This window comes from Triticum aestivum, chromosome 7A (genome assembly GCF_018294505.1).
Source record: "Triticum aestivum cultivar Chinese Spring chromosome 7A, IWGSC CS RefSeq v2.1, whole genome shotgun sequence".
NCBI lineage: Eukaryota > Viridiplantae > Streptophyta > Magnoliopsida > Poales > Poaceae > Triticum > Triticum aestivum.
In genome coordinates, this window is record NC_057812.1 from 702,601,524 (window position 1) to 702,618,865 (window position 17,342).

The window sequence follows — 17,342 nt, forward strand, 5'->3', positions numbered from 1 at the left end:
ATGAGTTGTTCTTCCGCGGAAGAATCCTCATGTAAAGGGTACGACAGAAGCTTCTGCTTGAACCAACGCGTGAAACATGAGTTGTGCTCTTTGATTATATCTCCGTCCGTCCTCTGTTGGCCTCGGTCATTGTACGTCTTCTCAATAAAGGTTTTGTGCTCTACCACCCAAGGATCGACCACGTCTATGTGTTGTAGCGCGACTAGGTTTGCTCTTTCAAAGTCGGCGAGTCGACCCTCGAAGTCGACATGCATTTCGCGGCGACCCTCACGGTGACCCCATCCAGCGAGCCTGCCGAGGTGCCTGTTGACGGGCAGACCAACGGGGTTCTCGATGCCTAGATAATTCGTGCAGTAGGAGATGCACTCTTCGGTCAGAAAGCCCCTGGCTATACTTCCCTCTGGACGTGACATGTTGCGAACGTATCCTTTGATGACACCATTCATCCTTTCGAACGGCATCATGCTGTGCAGGAACGTCGGCCCGAGTTGGATGATATCCTCCACGATATGGACCAGCAGATGCACCATAACGTCGAAGAATGCGGGCGGGAAGTACATCTCAAGCTCGCATAGTATCACCACGATCTCTTCCTGTAGCCTTCTGAGTTGCCTCACGCCAACCGACTTCCGAGAGATGACGTCGAAAAAGTTGCATAGGCCAAATAGCGTTTCACGGACGTGCGCGTCCATGATCCCACGGATTGCAACTGGAAGTATCTGCGTCATCAGCACGTGACAGTCGTGAGACTTCATCCCGCTGAACTTCTGCTTCGCTGGGTCTAGGTATCTGCTTATCTTCCCCGCGTAACCGTAAGGAAGTTTTACTCCTACGAGGCAGGTGAAAAACTGCTCGATCTCCTCCTGACTTAGAGTGAAGCACACGGGAGGGTAGTCATTTCCGGTCTTCTTGGCCTTTTTGCCTTTGCGACGAATTTCTGTGTCCTGCTTCGCCTCATCATCATCATCATCATTAGCGTGAAGCTCCTGCCTGATGCCCATTGATTTCAAGTCTGCCCTTGCTTTCGGCCCATCTTTGGTCCTCTCTGGCATGTTGAGCAGGGTACCAAGCAGACTCTCGCACACGTTCTTCGTGATATGCATGGCATCAAGGCTGTGAGGCACACGGTGGATCTTCCAGTACGGCAAGTCCCAGAAAACAGACCTCGTTTTCCATACCTTCAGCAGCGGCTCTAGCGCCTTTCGCTTCTTTCCCGGCTCTGGTGCTTTTTGCTTCTTTCCCGGCAGAGGGCAATCTTTCCAATTTTTCAACAGCCCGTCTATTTCCTCGCCGCTCCTCATACGTGGGCGCCTTCGGAGTTCGGTTTCACCATCAAACAGATCCTTGCGTTTCCTCCACGGGTCATCGTCGCGAAGCCACCTTCGATGTCCCATGAACACGGTTTTCGAAGACCCGAGATCTCTATCTAGCTGGCGATACGTTGTGTCATCCATGCACCTGACGCATCCAGAAAATCCGTGGACCACCTGCCCCGCGAGATATCCGTAACCGAGATAGTCGTGCACCGTCTTGAGCAGTGCGGCTCTCATAGGGAAATATTCTTTCTCTGCGGTGTCCCACGTATTGGCTGGCGTTTTCCACAGCGTGTCTAGCTCCTCTTTCAGCAGCCCCAGATACAGATTGATGTCGTTCCCTGGTTGTTTCGGCCCTTCAATTAGCATACTCATGTGAATGTACTTCCTCTTCATGCACAACCAGGGGGGAAGGTTGTACATCCACACAAACACAGGCCAGGTGCTATGTGTGCTTCTCTGGCTGCCAAACGGATTAACTCCATCGGTGCTCGCGCCTAGCACGATGTTCCTTGGATCCTTCCCAAATTCTGGGTGTTCGAAGTTCAACGCTTGCCACTGGCTCCCATCCTTAGGGTGACTCAGCATCTTGTCTTTTTTATTTATCTCCGGATCATTTGCGTCATCTTCTCGCTTCTTCTCCTCCCTATCCGCGTGCCAACGCAGGAGCTTTGCTACCTTAGGGTCCGCGAAATACCGCTGCAGACGAGGAGTGATCGGAAAGTACCACACCACTTTTCGAGGAGCTTTCTTCCTCTTCTTGTATCGAGTGACGCCGCACACCGGACATATGGTAGACTCCGCGTGCTCGCCCCGATAAATGATGCAATTGTTCATGCACACATGGTATTTCACGTGCGGTAAATCCAGAGGACACACGACTTTCTTCGCCTCCTCGAAACTGGTCGGGCACTTGTTCCCCTTGGGAAGACGTTCGTGCCAGAATGACATGTTCTCGTCGAAGCATGCGTCGGTCATTTTGTGTTTTACCTTCATCTCCAAAGCCATGAGCGTTACTTTCAGGCGGGTATCCTCGGGTCTGCATCCTTCATACAATGGAGTAACCGCGTCTATCTCCAGTTGATCCAGCTTGGCTTTCTCTCGGGCGGCAGCTCTTGCGTTATCCGTCTGCTTGAGAAGCAGCTCTTGAATATGAGGGTCCTGCACCCAGCCCATCGATGGTCCATCGTCGTCTGCTCCTCCGGCATCTAGATCTTCATGATCATGCCCTTCGTCTGCTCCGGCATCTTCCTCATCATCATGTCCGGCATCTTCTACATGATGACTGTGTACAGCATCACCGTCGTGATCATGTCCTGGAGATTCTTCGTCTTCTCACCCGCCCGAGCCGCGGTGGTTGTCTTGCTGCCCTTCCTCATTTCTTGCCCGGCCCCCATGGACGACTTCATAGTCATCTTCATCACCTTGCCACCGATAGCCATCCATGAAACCACGCAAGAGCAGGTGGTCCCGCACCTGCCCGGAATCCGGGTCCGCAATAAGGCTCTTCAGCTTGCATCTTCGACACGGACATCTTATCTCCGTCTCGTTCTTTTGAAGCATCTCGGCCTTCGCGGAGCTCAAAAACCTATTCACGATGCCTTCGGTCATCGTGCGGACCATGGTCGCCTGCGGGGTAGAGCAAAACGATATTTTAGAACCAAGAAAAAATTTGGCATGACTTTCCCTAAAATAGGACCAAAAAGAATGCATAGTGCCAAAATTCTCGCCGAAACGGAAATGAATCAACATTCCGGCAAAATATTGGCAACTATTGCATTTCAAATACCGGTACCTGCAAACACAAACATATATGCAACACCACAAACATACATAGATCTAGCTAGGCCACAAAAAGTGCATGTGCACATTGTTGCAGCGAGCTAGGGAGAAAAAAAGTAGATCTACAACATGAAGATAGCTTTCCCCTTACTTACCTATCAAAAAAGGTAATTTCAACACTTAATTTTGATGAATCTATGGTGCAAATGAGGTGAGGAGGAGGAGGCAGCCGACAAGCTTAGAGAAGGAGGTGGGGGAATGAAGTGGGGAAAGTGAGTGTGTAGTTGTGGCTGTCCAAAAATATCTAGCTGGTCCCAGGTTACTAATGGTGCACCACAGAGACATGCGCCATTAGTAACCCAACATACTAATGGCGCACCACACAGACATGTGCCATTAGTAGTTTTGCAAAAAAGTAAAAAAATAATTTCTGTACTAATGGCGCACCGTGGCACAGTGCACCCTTACTAGTTTAAACAAGTAATGGCGCACTATGCAATGGTGCGCCATTAGTAGTTTTGCAAAAAAGTAAAAAAAATATAGTAGTGGTGCACTCTATGGCTCGTGCGCCATTAGTAGTTCTAACTACTAATGGCGCACTCTGCCCGGATGCGCCATTCGTATGTTTGAGAAAATGAAAAAAAACATTTTGTTACTAGTGGCGCACCATGTGCCTGGTGCGCCATTAGTGTCTTCCACACTAATGGCGCACCAACAGATGGTGCGCCATTAGTATATAGTAATGGCACACCACATGTCTGGAGCGCCATTAGTGTCAATTCCATCTATAGCCCTTTTCCTAGTAGTGGTAGGGCATAAATACAAGAGCCTGGCAACCCATCATAGCCAAAAGTAAAGTCATATCGATGTATATAATGGTGAAAAAAGGTACATGTGGAAGTATAACACATGTGTTGGGCGTTGGGCCCAGGTAAATAATTTAAGCTTCTGTGAGAGAAGCCACCAAGTATGAAGAGTGCGGCTAGCGCATCTATGATGTATGAGTGAAGCACAAGGTGATCCTTGAAGGCCTAGGGAAATAAAAAGAAAGAAAGGGAAACAAGACAGATGATGCATATGCAGAAAATGGACGAAAGGAGGGGACTAACGTAAAGTCCGGAGCTAGGCGTAGAATCTTCGGAGCCTGGCTGCATTCCATGGGTTCGGCTTGAGTTGACTAGTCGATGCATCCCGCAGTCGGTACGCTCCACCGGTCAGAACTTGGTCGATAATAAAGGGACCTTCCCATTTGGGCTCGAGCTTGTTCTTTTTCTTGTCCTGCAGCCGTAGAACTAGTTCGCTAACGTTATAAGTTTTGGCCTGTACTTCTCTGCTTTGGTATCTGCGAGCCTGCTGCTGGTAAAATGCGGAATGGGCTTTGCCTACGTTACGCTCTTCCTCCAATGTGTCCAGACCGTCCTGCCGATCGAGCTCGGCTTCTCTTTCTTCGTACATGCGCACTCGAGGTGAGTCATGAATTATGTCACAGAGCAGGACTGCCTCTGTGCCGTACACCATAAAAAATGGTGTATATCCGGTACTATGATTTCGACATGGTCCGCAGTCCCCAGAGTACGGAGTCGAGCTCCTCTACCCAGTGCGTATCGGACTCCGTTAGGGAGCGCACTAATCGGGGCTTAATGCCCCTCATTATAAGACGATTTGACCGTACGACTTGACCGTTGGTTTGTGGGTGATAGATTGAAGCGTAATCGAGCTTGATCCCATTTTGCTGCACCAGAGTTTTACCTCGTCGGTCGTGAAGTTCGTGCCGTTATCAGTGATGATGCTGTGGGGGACGCCGTAACAGTGTACAACCCCGGATATGAAATCTATCACCGGTCCGGATTCGGACGTTTTTACCGGTTTAGCCTCTATCCATTTGGTGAATTTATCCACCATGACCAATAAGTATATTTTCATGTGGGTTCCCCCTTTAAGGGGTCCAACCATGTCAAGCCCCCAGACTGCAAAGGGCCATGTAATGGGGATCGTTTGGAGGGCGGTGGTTGGCATGTGGCTTTGATTTGCAAAGAGCTGGCAACCGGTGCAATGTTGGACCAAGTCCTGTGCATCTGCCCGGGCCGTTGGCCAATAAAATCCTGTGCGGATGGCCTTGCTTACAAGAGCTTGGGGTGCGGCATGATGACAGCCGAGTCCGGCGTGAATTTCTGCCAAAGGATTCCGCCCTTCCTGTTCCGAGATGCACCTTTGAAGGACTGCCGTAGAGCTTTTTTTGTACAATTCTCCCTCATGGACCCTGTAGGCTTTGGATCGCCGCACTATGCAGTGTGCCTGATTTTGGTCCTCCGGAAGTTCCTGTCTAATTAGGTAGGCCAGGAATGGTTCTGTCCACAGGGAAATAATGGCCATTATTTCGTGGGTTGATTGTGTTATTTCGGTGGCGGAGCCTCCAATTGTGTGAGGGAGTTCGGTATCGAGTATTTTGGCCGGGTCCGGACTGTTGTTACCGGTGTCCCCTTCCTATGCTACGGATCGCTTGAAAAGCCTTTCCAGAAAAATGTTGGGAGGGAGCGCATCGCGTTTTGCGCCAATGCGGGCGAGGATATCCGCCGCCTGATTGTTTTCCCGAGCCACATGGTGAAATTCGAGCCCCTCGAACCGAGCTGACATTTTTAGGATGGCATTGCGATAAGCGGCCATTATTTGATCCTTGGCATCGAAGTCTCCATTTATTTGGGATATTGCGAGGTTTGAATCCCCGCGCACCTCTAGGCGTTGAATGCCCATGGATACTGCCATCCGGAGACCATGTAGAAGGATCTCATATTCGGCTACGTTGTTGGAGTCCGTATACATTATCTACAGTACGTATTGAACGGCGTCTCCTAATGGGGACGTCAAAATGACGGTAGCCCCCAGACCAGCCAACATTTTGGAGCCGTCGGAGTGCATGATCCAGTTTGAATATGTGCCGTACTCTTTAGGGAGTTCGGCTTCCGTCTATTCTGTAACGAAGTCAGCCAAAACTTGCGATTTAATAGCTCGCCGTGGCTTGTAAGTTATGTCGAACGGGAGGAGCTCAATGGCCCATTTGGCAATCCGTCCCGTCGCGTCGCGGTTGTTTATAATATTGTTAAGTGGTACTTCTGAGGCTACCGTTATCGAACACTCTTGAAAGTAGTGTCGCAGCTTCCGGGATGCCATAAATACCACGTACGCTATCTTTTGATAATGCGGGTACCGTGATTTGCATGGAGTAAGGACAGTGGACACGTAGTAAACCGGCTTTTGAAGGGGAAATTTGTGTCCGTCCACTTCTCGCTCAAGGACAAGCACTGCGCTTACTACTTGATGAGTTGCCGCAATGTATAATAGCATTGGTTCGCCAATGTTTGGCGCGGCCAGGACTGGGTTTGTTGCCAATATGGCCTTTATTTCGTTGAGTCCGGCCGTGGCGACGTCCGTCCAATCGAAGTGTTGGGTGCGCCGGAGGAGGCGATAAAGGGGTAATGCCTTTTCTCCCAAGCGGGAGATAAAACGGCTTAGAGCCGCCACGCATCCAGTTATTTTTTGTATTTTTTGAGGTCTGTTGGGGTAGCCAACTGTGACAACACTCGAATTTTGGCCGGATTAGCTTCAATACCTCTACTGGAGACAATGAATCCCAGGAGCTTTCCTGCTGGTACGCTGAAAATGCATTTTTCCGGATTGAGCTTGAAGTCATATGTTCGGAGGTTGTCGAATGTGAGCCTCAAGTCGTCTACTAGAGTTTCGACATGCTTGGTTTTAACGACCACGTCATCCATGTACGCCTCCACTGTTTTGCCGATCTGGTTTGCCAGGCATGTCTAAATCATGCGCTGATATGTTGCACCGGCATTTTTTAGCCCGAAGGGCATTGTGTTGAAGCAGAATGGGTCGTATGGTGTGATCAATGCCATTGCGGCTTGGTCTGGCTCCGCCATTTTGATTTGATGGTAGCTGGAGTATGCGTCGAGGAAACACAATGAGTCGTGTCCTGCGGTAGCATCGATGATTTGATTGATGCGGGGGAGGGGGAAGGGATCCTTTGGGCAGGCCTTGTTAAGGTCCTTAAAATCGACGCACAAGCGCCAGGATTTGTCCTTTTTTGGTACCATCACCAGGTTTGATAGGCAGTCCGGATGTTTTATGTCTCTGATGAATCCGGCCTCCAATAGCTTGGCTAGTTCCTCTCCCATGGCTTGTCTTTTAGGCTCGGAGAAACATCGACGAGCCTGCTTGACTGGCTTGAATCCTTTTAGGATATTTAGGCTGTGTTCAGCCAGCCTGCGTGGGATTCCTGGCATGTCTGAAGGGTGCCAGGAAAAAATGTCCCAGTTCGCACGTAGGAATTCTTGCAGTGCGGCGTTGACATCAGGGTTTAATTGTGCCCCGATGGAAGCTGTTTTTGTAGGGTCCGTTGGATGGACTTGGAATTTGACTATTTCATCCGCCGGTTTAAAGGAGGTGGACTTAGATCTTTTATCGAGTATCATGTCATCCCTGTTCACCGTGGAGCGCAGCGTAGTTAGTTCTTCGGCCGCTAGGGCTTCGGATAGTGCCTCAAGGGCCTGTGCAGCTATCTTATTTTTGGCGTGGAGTGCTATGTCCGGATCACTAACAAGAGTGATGATTCCATTGGGCCCGGGCATTTTGAGCTTCATCTACCCGTAATGGGGTATGGCTTGGAAGATTGTAAACGCCTCCCATCCTAATAGAGCGTGGTATCCGCTGCTGAACGGGGCCACTTGGAATGTAATTTCTTCGGACCTCTAATTATCCAGCGTGCCGAATACCACGTCTAGTGTGATTTTTCCACCGCAGTGTGCTTCCCGACTAGGGATGATTCCTCTAAAGGTTGTGCTACTTTGCTGAATGCGGCTCCATTTTATTTCTATCTTTTGAATAGTTTCCTCATAGATGAGGTTTAATCCGCTGCCGCCGTCCATGAGTACCTTGGTGATTCGAAAGCCGTTCACTATTGGACTGAGGACTAGTGCGGCTGGTACTCGGGCTGTTCGGAATTTAGGTTCGTCACTGGCATTGAAGGTAATAGCTGTGTCGCTCCAAGGATTTGTTTCTGCTATGTGGCAGATTTCGGACATGCTGCGGAGTGTTCGCTTCCGTCTATTATTTGACGCGAAGGTCTCAAAGACCGTTAAGACCGTATTGTTGTCCTTGCGGTGGTGCTCTGTGTTTTTCGGGAGGAGTAGATCCTCACCACTTTTGGCCACCTACCGGAGTATCCAGCATGCTCTAAGGTTGTGCATTGGTATCGCATCCGTTGTACTATGAATTTTGCAGGGTCCGTTGAGCCATACCTCCAGTACGCTTCCTTGCCCCGTAGAGGGCTTTTGCTTTTTGATAGTTAACCCAGGTGTATTGTGATTGTGCAACCTTTTATTTCGGACTAGGTTTGTATATATTCAGGGCTGGCTTATCCCAAAATTTAATTTCGGTTTTCCAGGCGCTTTCCATCGCATAGTACTTTCGTACTATGGACACCAAGTCGGCAAAGCGTGTAATTTCACGACGACTTATGGCGTTGAGGATTCCCTTTTCCGTGCAATTATTGCAGAAGAATGAGATTGCATCTTCCTCGCGGCAGTCCTTTATCCTGTTCTTGACCAGGAGGAATCTGGCCCTGTAATGGTGTACTGTTTCTTCGGGCTCTTGCCTAATTTGGGATAGATCACGTATGTTTGGGTGGGTGGGTGGAATTGAATCCGAATCCTCACCCAATATGAGGCTCAATGGCCAAGGAGTTTCCGAACTCGAAAGTTTGGATTCTTGGATGTTGTCCGGTAAATCTAGCCCGCTCCCTGATTCTGGGTTTAGGCTTTGAGTGACATCCTCCCCTCCACGGGTATCCGGGTTGGAGGGATCGGGAATCCGGATGAAGCTAGTCCCTAAGATGGATGAAGGGTTGCCGCATTGTTCTTCCACCACTACAATGTGATGGGTGACCTGGGGAGAGTTAATTTCTCTCAGATTGGGTTGAGGCCCAATCTCATCATAGTCTGTAGCGACTCCCAGGGCGGCGATGCGATCCAAGAGCTCGTTCAGGGAAGAGAGCTCCATTGGATCTAACTGCTCGGCGAATTCCGAGTTGACATGAAGATTGCTTTCGATGACCTGAGAAGTCATCGTCGGCGTGGCGGCCGAACAGGCGGTCAAAAGAAAACCACCTAGCCGGAGAGTTTGGTCGATAGCCAGTGCTCCCTCAGCGATAGTGCCGTCTTTAAAGATGGGATGAGACATCCTTCCTAGAGGCGACGGCACAACGGAACTCTCAATGAAAGCACCAATTTCGGTGTGAAAACCGGCGGATCTTGGGTAGGGGGTCCCGAACTATGCGTCTAGGCCGAATGGTAACAGGAGGCAACGGACATGAAGTTTTACCCAGGTTCGGGCCCTCTTGATGGAGGTAAAACCCTACGTCCTGCTTGATTAATATTGAAGATATGGGTGTTACAAGAGTAGATCTACCACGAGATCAGAGAGGCTAAACCCTAGAAGCTAGCCTACGGTATGATTGTATGTTGTGATTGTTGTCCTACAGACTAAAACCCTTCGGTTTATATAGACACCGGAGAGGGTTAGGGTTACACAAGGTCAGTTACAAAGGAGGAGATATCCATATATGTATTGCCTAGCTTGTCTTCGACGCCAAGTAGAGTCCCATCCGGACATCAGACGAAGTCTTCAATCTTGTATCTTCATAGTCCAACAGTCTAGCCAATGGATATAGTCTGGCTGTCCAGAGACCCCCTAATCCAGGACTCCCTCACAATACCTTCATGGTCACTTACGAAAGTGAGATCTGATAGAGATGATAAATAATATTTTTGGTATTTTTGGTATAGAGATGCAAAGTGAAAAGTAAAAAGCAAAGTAAAAGCAAAGCAATAATTAAGTGATGGAGATTAATATGATGAGAAAGAGACCTGGGGGCCATAGGTTTCACTAGTGGCTTCCCTCAAGAGCATAAGTATTCTACGGTGGGTGAACAAATTATTGTTGAGAAATTGACAGAATTGAGCATAGTTATGAGTAGGGATGGCAATTTTATCCATGGATCTGGATATCCATGGATACCTGACACAGTTGGGCAAAGGTATGGGGCACATTTCTGCCCATGGGTCCGTGGATATGGATACACGGGAACAACCGGGTTGGACACAGTTATAGTTTGTGCTCCATGGATATCCAATGGATACCCGTATTACATGTGGGGCCATATGACAGTGACAGTAGAAAGAGCGAATCAATGGGAAATGGCAGGCAATATTCAACTGGTGCCATAAGCTATATGCTACAGAATCAACCTCTGGTATGTCACACTTACAGACTCACCATATTACTTGTTGCCTACTTATGCATGTAGTTTATGTTGTCATTTGTGAGTGAATGATCATGAGTTAATTTGATATTTGGGAAGGCTTCATTCTGACTTTTCTATGCCCATGGAGCTCCATGGGTATGTGGGTATCCAGCGGGTTTGCGCATGGGTACAAGTTGTGCCCATGGATAATTTGGTGGATGGGCAGAGGGTACGAAGATGGATCATGGGTTCGATTTGGACCAGCTCCACCCGCCCCAAGCCCGACCCATTGCCATCCCTAGTTATGAGAATATCTATGTATGATCATGTATATAGGCATCACGTCCAAGACAAGTAGACCGACTCCTGCCTGCATCTACTACTATTACTCCACTCAGCGACCGCTATCCAGCATGCATCTAGAGTATTAAGTTAAAAATAGAGTAACGACTTAAGCAAGATGACATGATGTAGAGGGATAGTTTCATGCAATATGATAAAAAACCATCTTGTTATCCTCGATGTCGACAATACAATATGTGCCTTGCTGCCCCTTCTGTCACTAGGAAAGGACACCGCAAGATTGAACCAAAAGCTAAGCACTTTTCCCATGGCAAGAACAACCAATCTAGTAGGCCAAACCAAACTGATAATTCGAAGAGACTTGCAAAGATAACTAATCATACATAAAAGAATTCAGAGAAGATTCAAGTATTATTCATAGATAGACTTGATCATAAACCCACAATTCAACGGTCGCAACAAACACACCGCAAAAAGAAGATTACATCGAATAGATCTCCACAAGAGAGGGGGAGAGCATTGTATTGAGATCCAAAAAGAGAGAAGAAGCCATCTAGCTACTAACTATGGACCTGTAGGTCTGAAATAAACTACTCACACTTCATCGGAGGGGCTTGGATGATGATGTAGAAGCCCTTTGTGATCGATGCCCCCTCCGACGGAGCTCCGGAACAGGCCCCAAGATGGATACAGATTGTTTGGGGGTACGTGGGTATGTATAGGAGGAAGAAGTACGTCGGTGGAGCAACAGGGGGCCCACGAGGGTGGAGGGTGCGCATGGGGGGGGGGGGGCAGGCGCGCACCCCTACCTCGTGGCCTCCTGTTAATTGGCTTGACGTAGGGTCCAAGTCTCCTGAGGTATTCGGTGAGAAAATCACGTTCCCGAAGGTTTCATTCCGTTTGGACTACGTTTGATATTCCTTTTCTTCGAAATCCTAAAATAGGCAACAAACAACAATTCTGGGCTGGGCCTCCAGTTAATAGGTTAGTCCCAAAAATAATATAAAAGTGGATAATAAAGCCTAATAATGTCCAAAATAGTAGATAATATAGCATGGAGCAATCAAAATTTATAGATACGTTGGAGACATATCAAGCATCCCCAAGCTTAATTCCTGCTCGTCCTCGAGTAGGTAAATGATAAAAACAGAATTTTTTATGCGGAGTGCTACTTGGCATTATTTTAGTGTAATTCTTCTTAATTGTGGTATGAATATTCAGAGCCAAAAGATTCAAGACAAAAGTTCATATTGACATAAAAATGATAATACTTCAAGCATACTAACTAAGCAATTATGTCTTCTCAAAATAACATGGCCAAAGAAAGTTCATCCCTACAAAATCATATCGTTTAGTCATGTTTCATTTTCGTCACACAAGAATGCTCTCATCATGCATAACCCCGATGACAAGCCAAGCAATTGTTTCATACTTTAGTAATCCCAAACCTATAAACTTTCACGTAATATATGAGCACGAGCCATGGACATAGCACTATAGGTGGAATAGAATATAATGAGGGGTTATGTGGAGAAGACAAAAAAGGAGGAAGTCTCACATCAACGAGGCTAATCAATGGGCTATGGAGATGCCCACCGACTGATGTTAATGCAATTAGTAGGGATTGCCATGCAATGGATGCACTAGAGCTATAAATGTATGAAAGCTCAACAAAAGAAACTAGTGGGTGTGCATCCAACTTGCTTGCTCACGAAGACCTAGGGCACTTGAGGAGGCCCATTGTTGGAATATACAAGCCAAGTTCTATAATGAAAAATTCCCACTAGTATATGAAATTGATAACATGAGAGACTCTCTACTATGAAGATCGTGGTGCTACTTTGAAGCACAAGTGTGGTAAAAGGATAGTAACATTGTCCCTTCTCTCTTTTTCTCTCATTTTTTGGGCCTTCTCTTTTTATGGCCTTTCTCTTTTTTATTTATTCCTCACTTTGGACAATGCTCTAATAATGATGATCATCACACTTCTATTTATTTACAACTCAATGATTACAACTCGATACTAGAACAAAGATGACTCTATATGAATGCCTCCGGCGGTGTACCGGGATATGCAATGAACCAAGAGACATGTATGAAAGAATTATGAATGGTGGCTTTGCCACAAATACTATGTCAACTACATGATCATGCTAAGAAATATGACAATGATGAATGTGTCATGATGAATGGAATGATGGAAAGTTGCATGGCAATATATCTCAGAATGGCTATGGAAATGCCATAATAGGTAGGTATGGTGGCTGTTTTGAGGAAGATATAAGGAGGTTTATGTGTGAAAGAGCATATCATATAACGGGGTTTGGATGCACCGGCGAAATTTGCGCCAACTCTCAATGTGAGAAAGGGCAATTGACGGTACCGAAGAGGCTAGCAAGCATGGAAGGGTGAGAGTTCGTACACTACAAAAAAATACACTTCCGTGATGATACGTGTTTGTCACAGTAGGTCACGTTTTCTGTAATGCATGTACATCCATGGCAAATTTATGACAGAATCAAGATAGTCATACCTGTGTTGTCGTAGAAGTGTTCCATGACATTGCTAAAATTATCATCACGGAAGTGTCCACTTCCATGACGATAAATCGCGCGTCACAAAAGTGCTTTCGTCAAGGGTGACCGACACATGGCATCCACCGTAACGGAACGCCGTTAAGCTATTGGGTCGGATTTTAGATCCGATAACCCGTTAACAGCCACGACCAATGCCGATTTTCCACGCGTCAGCTCCGCGTTGGCACATGTGTCACTCATCCAACGGTCGAGATAAGCCTATGATATGTTGACACGTGGACCGGTCCAAAAGTGGCCCACAAAGATTAAATGGGCCGGCCAAACCAGAGGCCCATAAGATTTAGCGGACCATAATGGGCCAGCCCAGCTAAAGGCCTACAAAATTTAGCGGACCATAATGGGCCGGCCTAGCTAAAGGCCCACACGATTTTGCAGACCATAATGGGCCGGCCCAGCTAAAGGCCCACAAGATTTTGTGGACCAGAATGGGGCGGCCCACCTAAAGGCCCACTAGATTCTGCCGACCATAATGGGCCGGCCCAGCTAAAGGCCCAACATTCTCTGTCGAATCGGCTCGTCAACGGCCTGTCCTAACCTTGTCATCAACACGGCCCATGGTCACTTCTGGCCCGTTAACAGTCCGCTAAGTAATTGGGCCGAATTACGGCCCAGTGTATTTACGGCCTGTTAAAGGTCCAGCTTCATTTGGGCCCATTTACAGGCCATCAAAACTTTCGGCCCATAAACGACCGTGAAGGATTTGGGTCATATTCGACCATGTCTGACATTCGGCCTGTTAGAGGCCCACTATAGCTTTGGGCCACTTTCGGCCTGTTATCATTTTCGGTTTGTTAACACCGGACGTAAACCATGGGCCATATGTGGCCCAACGTCATATCGGGCCCATTAACGGCCCATATAAAAATGACGATAATCTAGCCCGACCGAAGTTCCGGCCTGTTAAAGGCCCGTGTATTAGGTCGGCGCATTTACGGCCCGTCCGAATTTCAGACTGTTAAAGTCCAGTGGGTTATTTGGCACAATCAGGGCCCAATCTCACTTTCGGTCTATTAAAGGCCCATGTATTTTATGGCTTGAGATATTTACACCTGTAAATGGCCTATTTTTACTAAGGGCCCAAACTATGTTTAGGCCTGTTAAAGGACCACTATGGGCACAGGCCTACCAGAAAAATATGAAGGTGCCTTTTGCACTATTAGTGGAGAGATACTGACGCACTGGAGCAAGAGGTGACATTGTGCCTGTAGTAGCCTCATCACCTTCAGGTGGTTGTGGCTGTTCTATCATTTTTTTCATAGCTTCCTGAAAGTTTGAACTTGTAGATTAGTGTACGAGATAAGTTACTAATGTGACAAAAACAAACAAAGTAGGTTAAATGTTTATACATAACTTATTTTGGTGAACTACTGTAATACATTAGCATGTATTGCAGTGCCAACTTCATAATAAAATAACTTTCGGAACATATGTCCATGTATCATGCCTACTGCTCATTCCCTTCATCTTGCTAGTGTGGCAATCCTTGAAGATTTGCATTGCATTCGGTTTAGGTTCTTTTTGGTCTGCATGGGATTTCTTCTATATTTGGAACAAGTCAATATAGATACGATAATATGGCACAAAAAAAGAAGGAAGTAGCAGTTATTTAAAAGAGCCTCACAGTGTGCAATATAGCTACGATATCCTGTGGTCTGTCGGAATTTCATTTTAGAACGGTTGGTTTTGTTCTTCAAAAGTTAGCCTAAAAGAAGATACACTTCTAAGGTACATACATAAATACAAGTTCAATATGTGGTCTGATCAAATACATATAGCCTACCTGATACTTTGGATCAGACCAGTGTTTAACGAGGTCTGTCCAGTCTTCATCTGTAATATATTCCACTTGAGATGTTTGGGCGACTTCATTGTTAGCCTTGCCTTCAAAGTGATATTTTCTAAGGTGGGACCGATACTGTCGCAGAGCAGACTGAAAAACATGAGTGCATGCTTGTCTAGTGCATCATCTTTCGGATCCAACTTGAACCTCATCTGTTGAAAAAAGATGTGAGTCTTATTAGGAGGAAGCTAGAAAGTATGGGACAAAGCAAGACAATATTACTAATTTTGATGAATAACATTACTTACGGATAAATGGTCAAGGAAGGTGTTAAACTGGGTATTGCCTTTCTCATTCCTATACTGGATCCACGTTGGGAGGATACGTGCATGACACCTAACGGCAACGACTGCCTCTGGTACTAACTTGGCTGACTCTGTGGCATCACATGGCCTTTTTAAACCTACCTCAAAATGGATCTCCATTCTTCCTCCTTTAGATTTTGTTAATCTGTCAAGCATTATCCCTGATGTCTGTTTCCTCTTGTGTCGTGGTGCTAGTTCAACAACGAATATGGAAAGTGTTAGTGTACATCAAACTGTGAGAGTACATATAAAGGAGCATGCAACTGCAACTTGACTCGGTCAGGTACCGTCTTGGTGTTGATGCTCATGAGGTTCATCTGATCTTGCCAAGTCCTATTGTGTCAGCAGTGCTTCAGAAGTAGTGTTAGGTGTGAAGGCAGCTTGGGAACTGGCCAGTTCCAGAGCAAACGAACGATTAACTAGTTGAGATGCTGGTACAGTTGAAGCGGATGCTGTAGCTGGTGGAGCAGGTGATACTGTGTTTGTAGATTTAGCTGGTGGACTTGGACCTTCCATTGCACTATAAGTACCGGCAGAATCTCGACGGCAGAACCTTTTCCGTTTCACCCGACGAGTAACAGCACTCCCTACTATATTATTTTCCTTGCTCATTTTTGACTTTGCCATGTCAAGCTGTACCCACAACACAAAAGAATAAAATCACTCTTCAGAACTAATTGATGCATGAGATAGACAAGCAATACTTTGATGTAAGACAACCGTATGAGGATGGAATATGTAAGGAAAACAGAACGGCATGACATATTCACAGCTACGATGTGCAAACTAAGCAGAAGGATTTTCAAGAAAATAGAAATAATGCAAGCTAGACACCATATGAAAGATGCAACCAATATTACTCTGCCAAGTTAAAAGTGTCTTGTCATAAGTGGCAATTCGAAAAATTAGAAGCAGTAGAACGTAGAAATCAATGCAAGATGCAGCCACTATCAAACTGCCATGTTAAAAGCGTCCAATCATGAGTGACTGATGCGGGATACACAATAGCAGTACTTTGATGTAAGAACATGGTATGATAGATAGATGTAGTGTATTCTAGACACAGAAAGCCATGTCATATGCACATGTATAATGTATAAACTCAGCAGGTGCAATTTAATAAAAATAGAAGAAATACAGGCTAGACAACATATGCAACATGAAACCAATTATCACACTGTCAACTTAGAGCAAGCACCTGCGATGGTGGAGTACGGGAGATGAACTCATCATGTAGACTTGGGACTTCAACTTCATTAGCAGTAGTAGTGGCAAATGTAGAGTGTCTCTGTTTGCGTCGGTGCAGAGGACCACCAACATCCCCTAAGTTACTCTTTTCCTTCCTATTTTCTGATATTGCCTTATGAAGTCAAAACCACAAGAAGATGAATAAAATTAGCTCTGCATAACTATTTGATGCATGATACAGACGAACACTACTTTGATGTAAGGCAAGTGTAGGATAGGAGGATGGAATATATACAAAAAACAGCGTTTCATATTCACACGTACGATAGGAGGATGGATGTCGGAGTAAATGACCACGGGTAGCCTAGCCAGCTCCCGTTGGCTCTCCAGAATAATTATAGGCCGAACAAGCCTCCAAGCATCCAAGGCGTGGGGCCGCCTTCCCCCAGCTGGCTACCTCTTAGGCCGGCTGCCCGAAGGCGACCCAGCCCTAAAATCCTCGTGAAGAAAACCACGAGAGGGCCGGCTCCAAGAAGCCGGCCACGAGAAGGCCGACTCCAAGAAGACGGCCCCCCAGCAGGAGGCCAAGATCGTTCCCTTAGAGTCTGGACCCACATAACGGCGATGAGACAGGGCGTGGCTATAGTGAAACCTGCCACCCCCGAATCCTGGGACGCGCATGGCCACAGTGCGTCGTACGGGGCG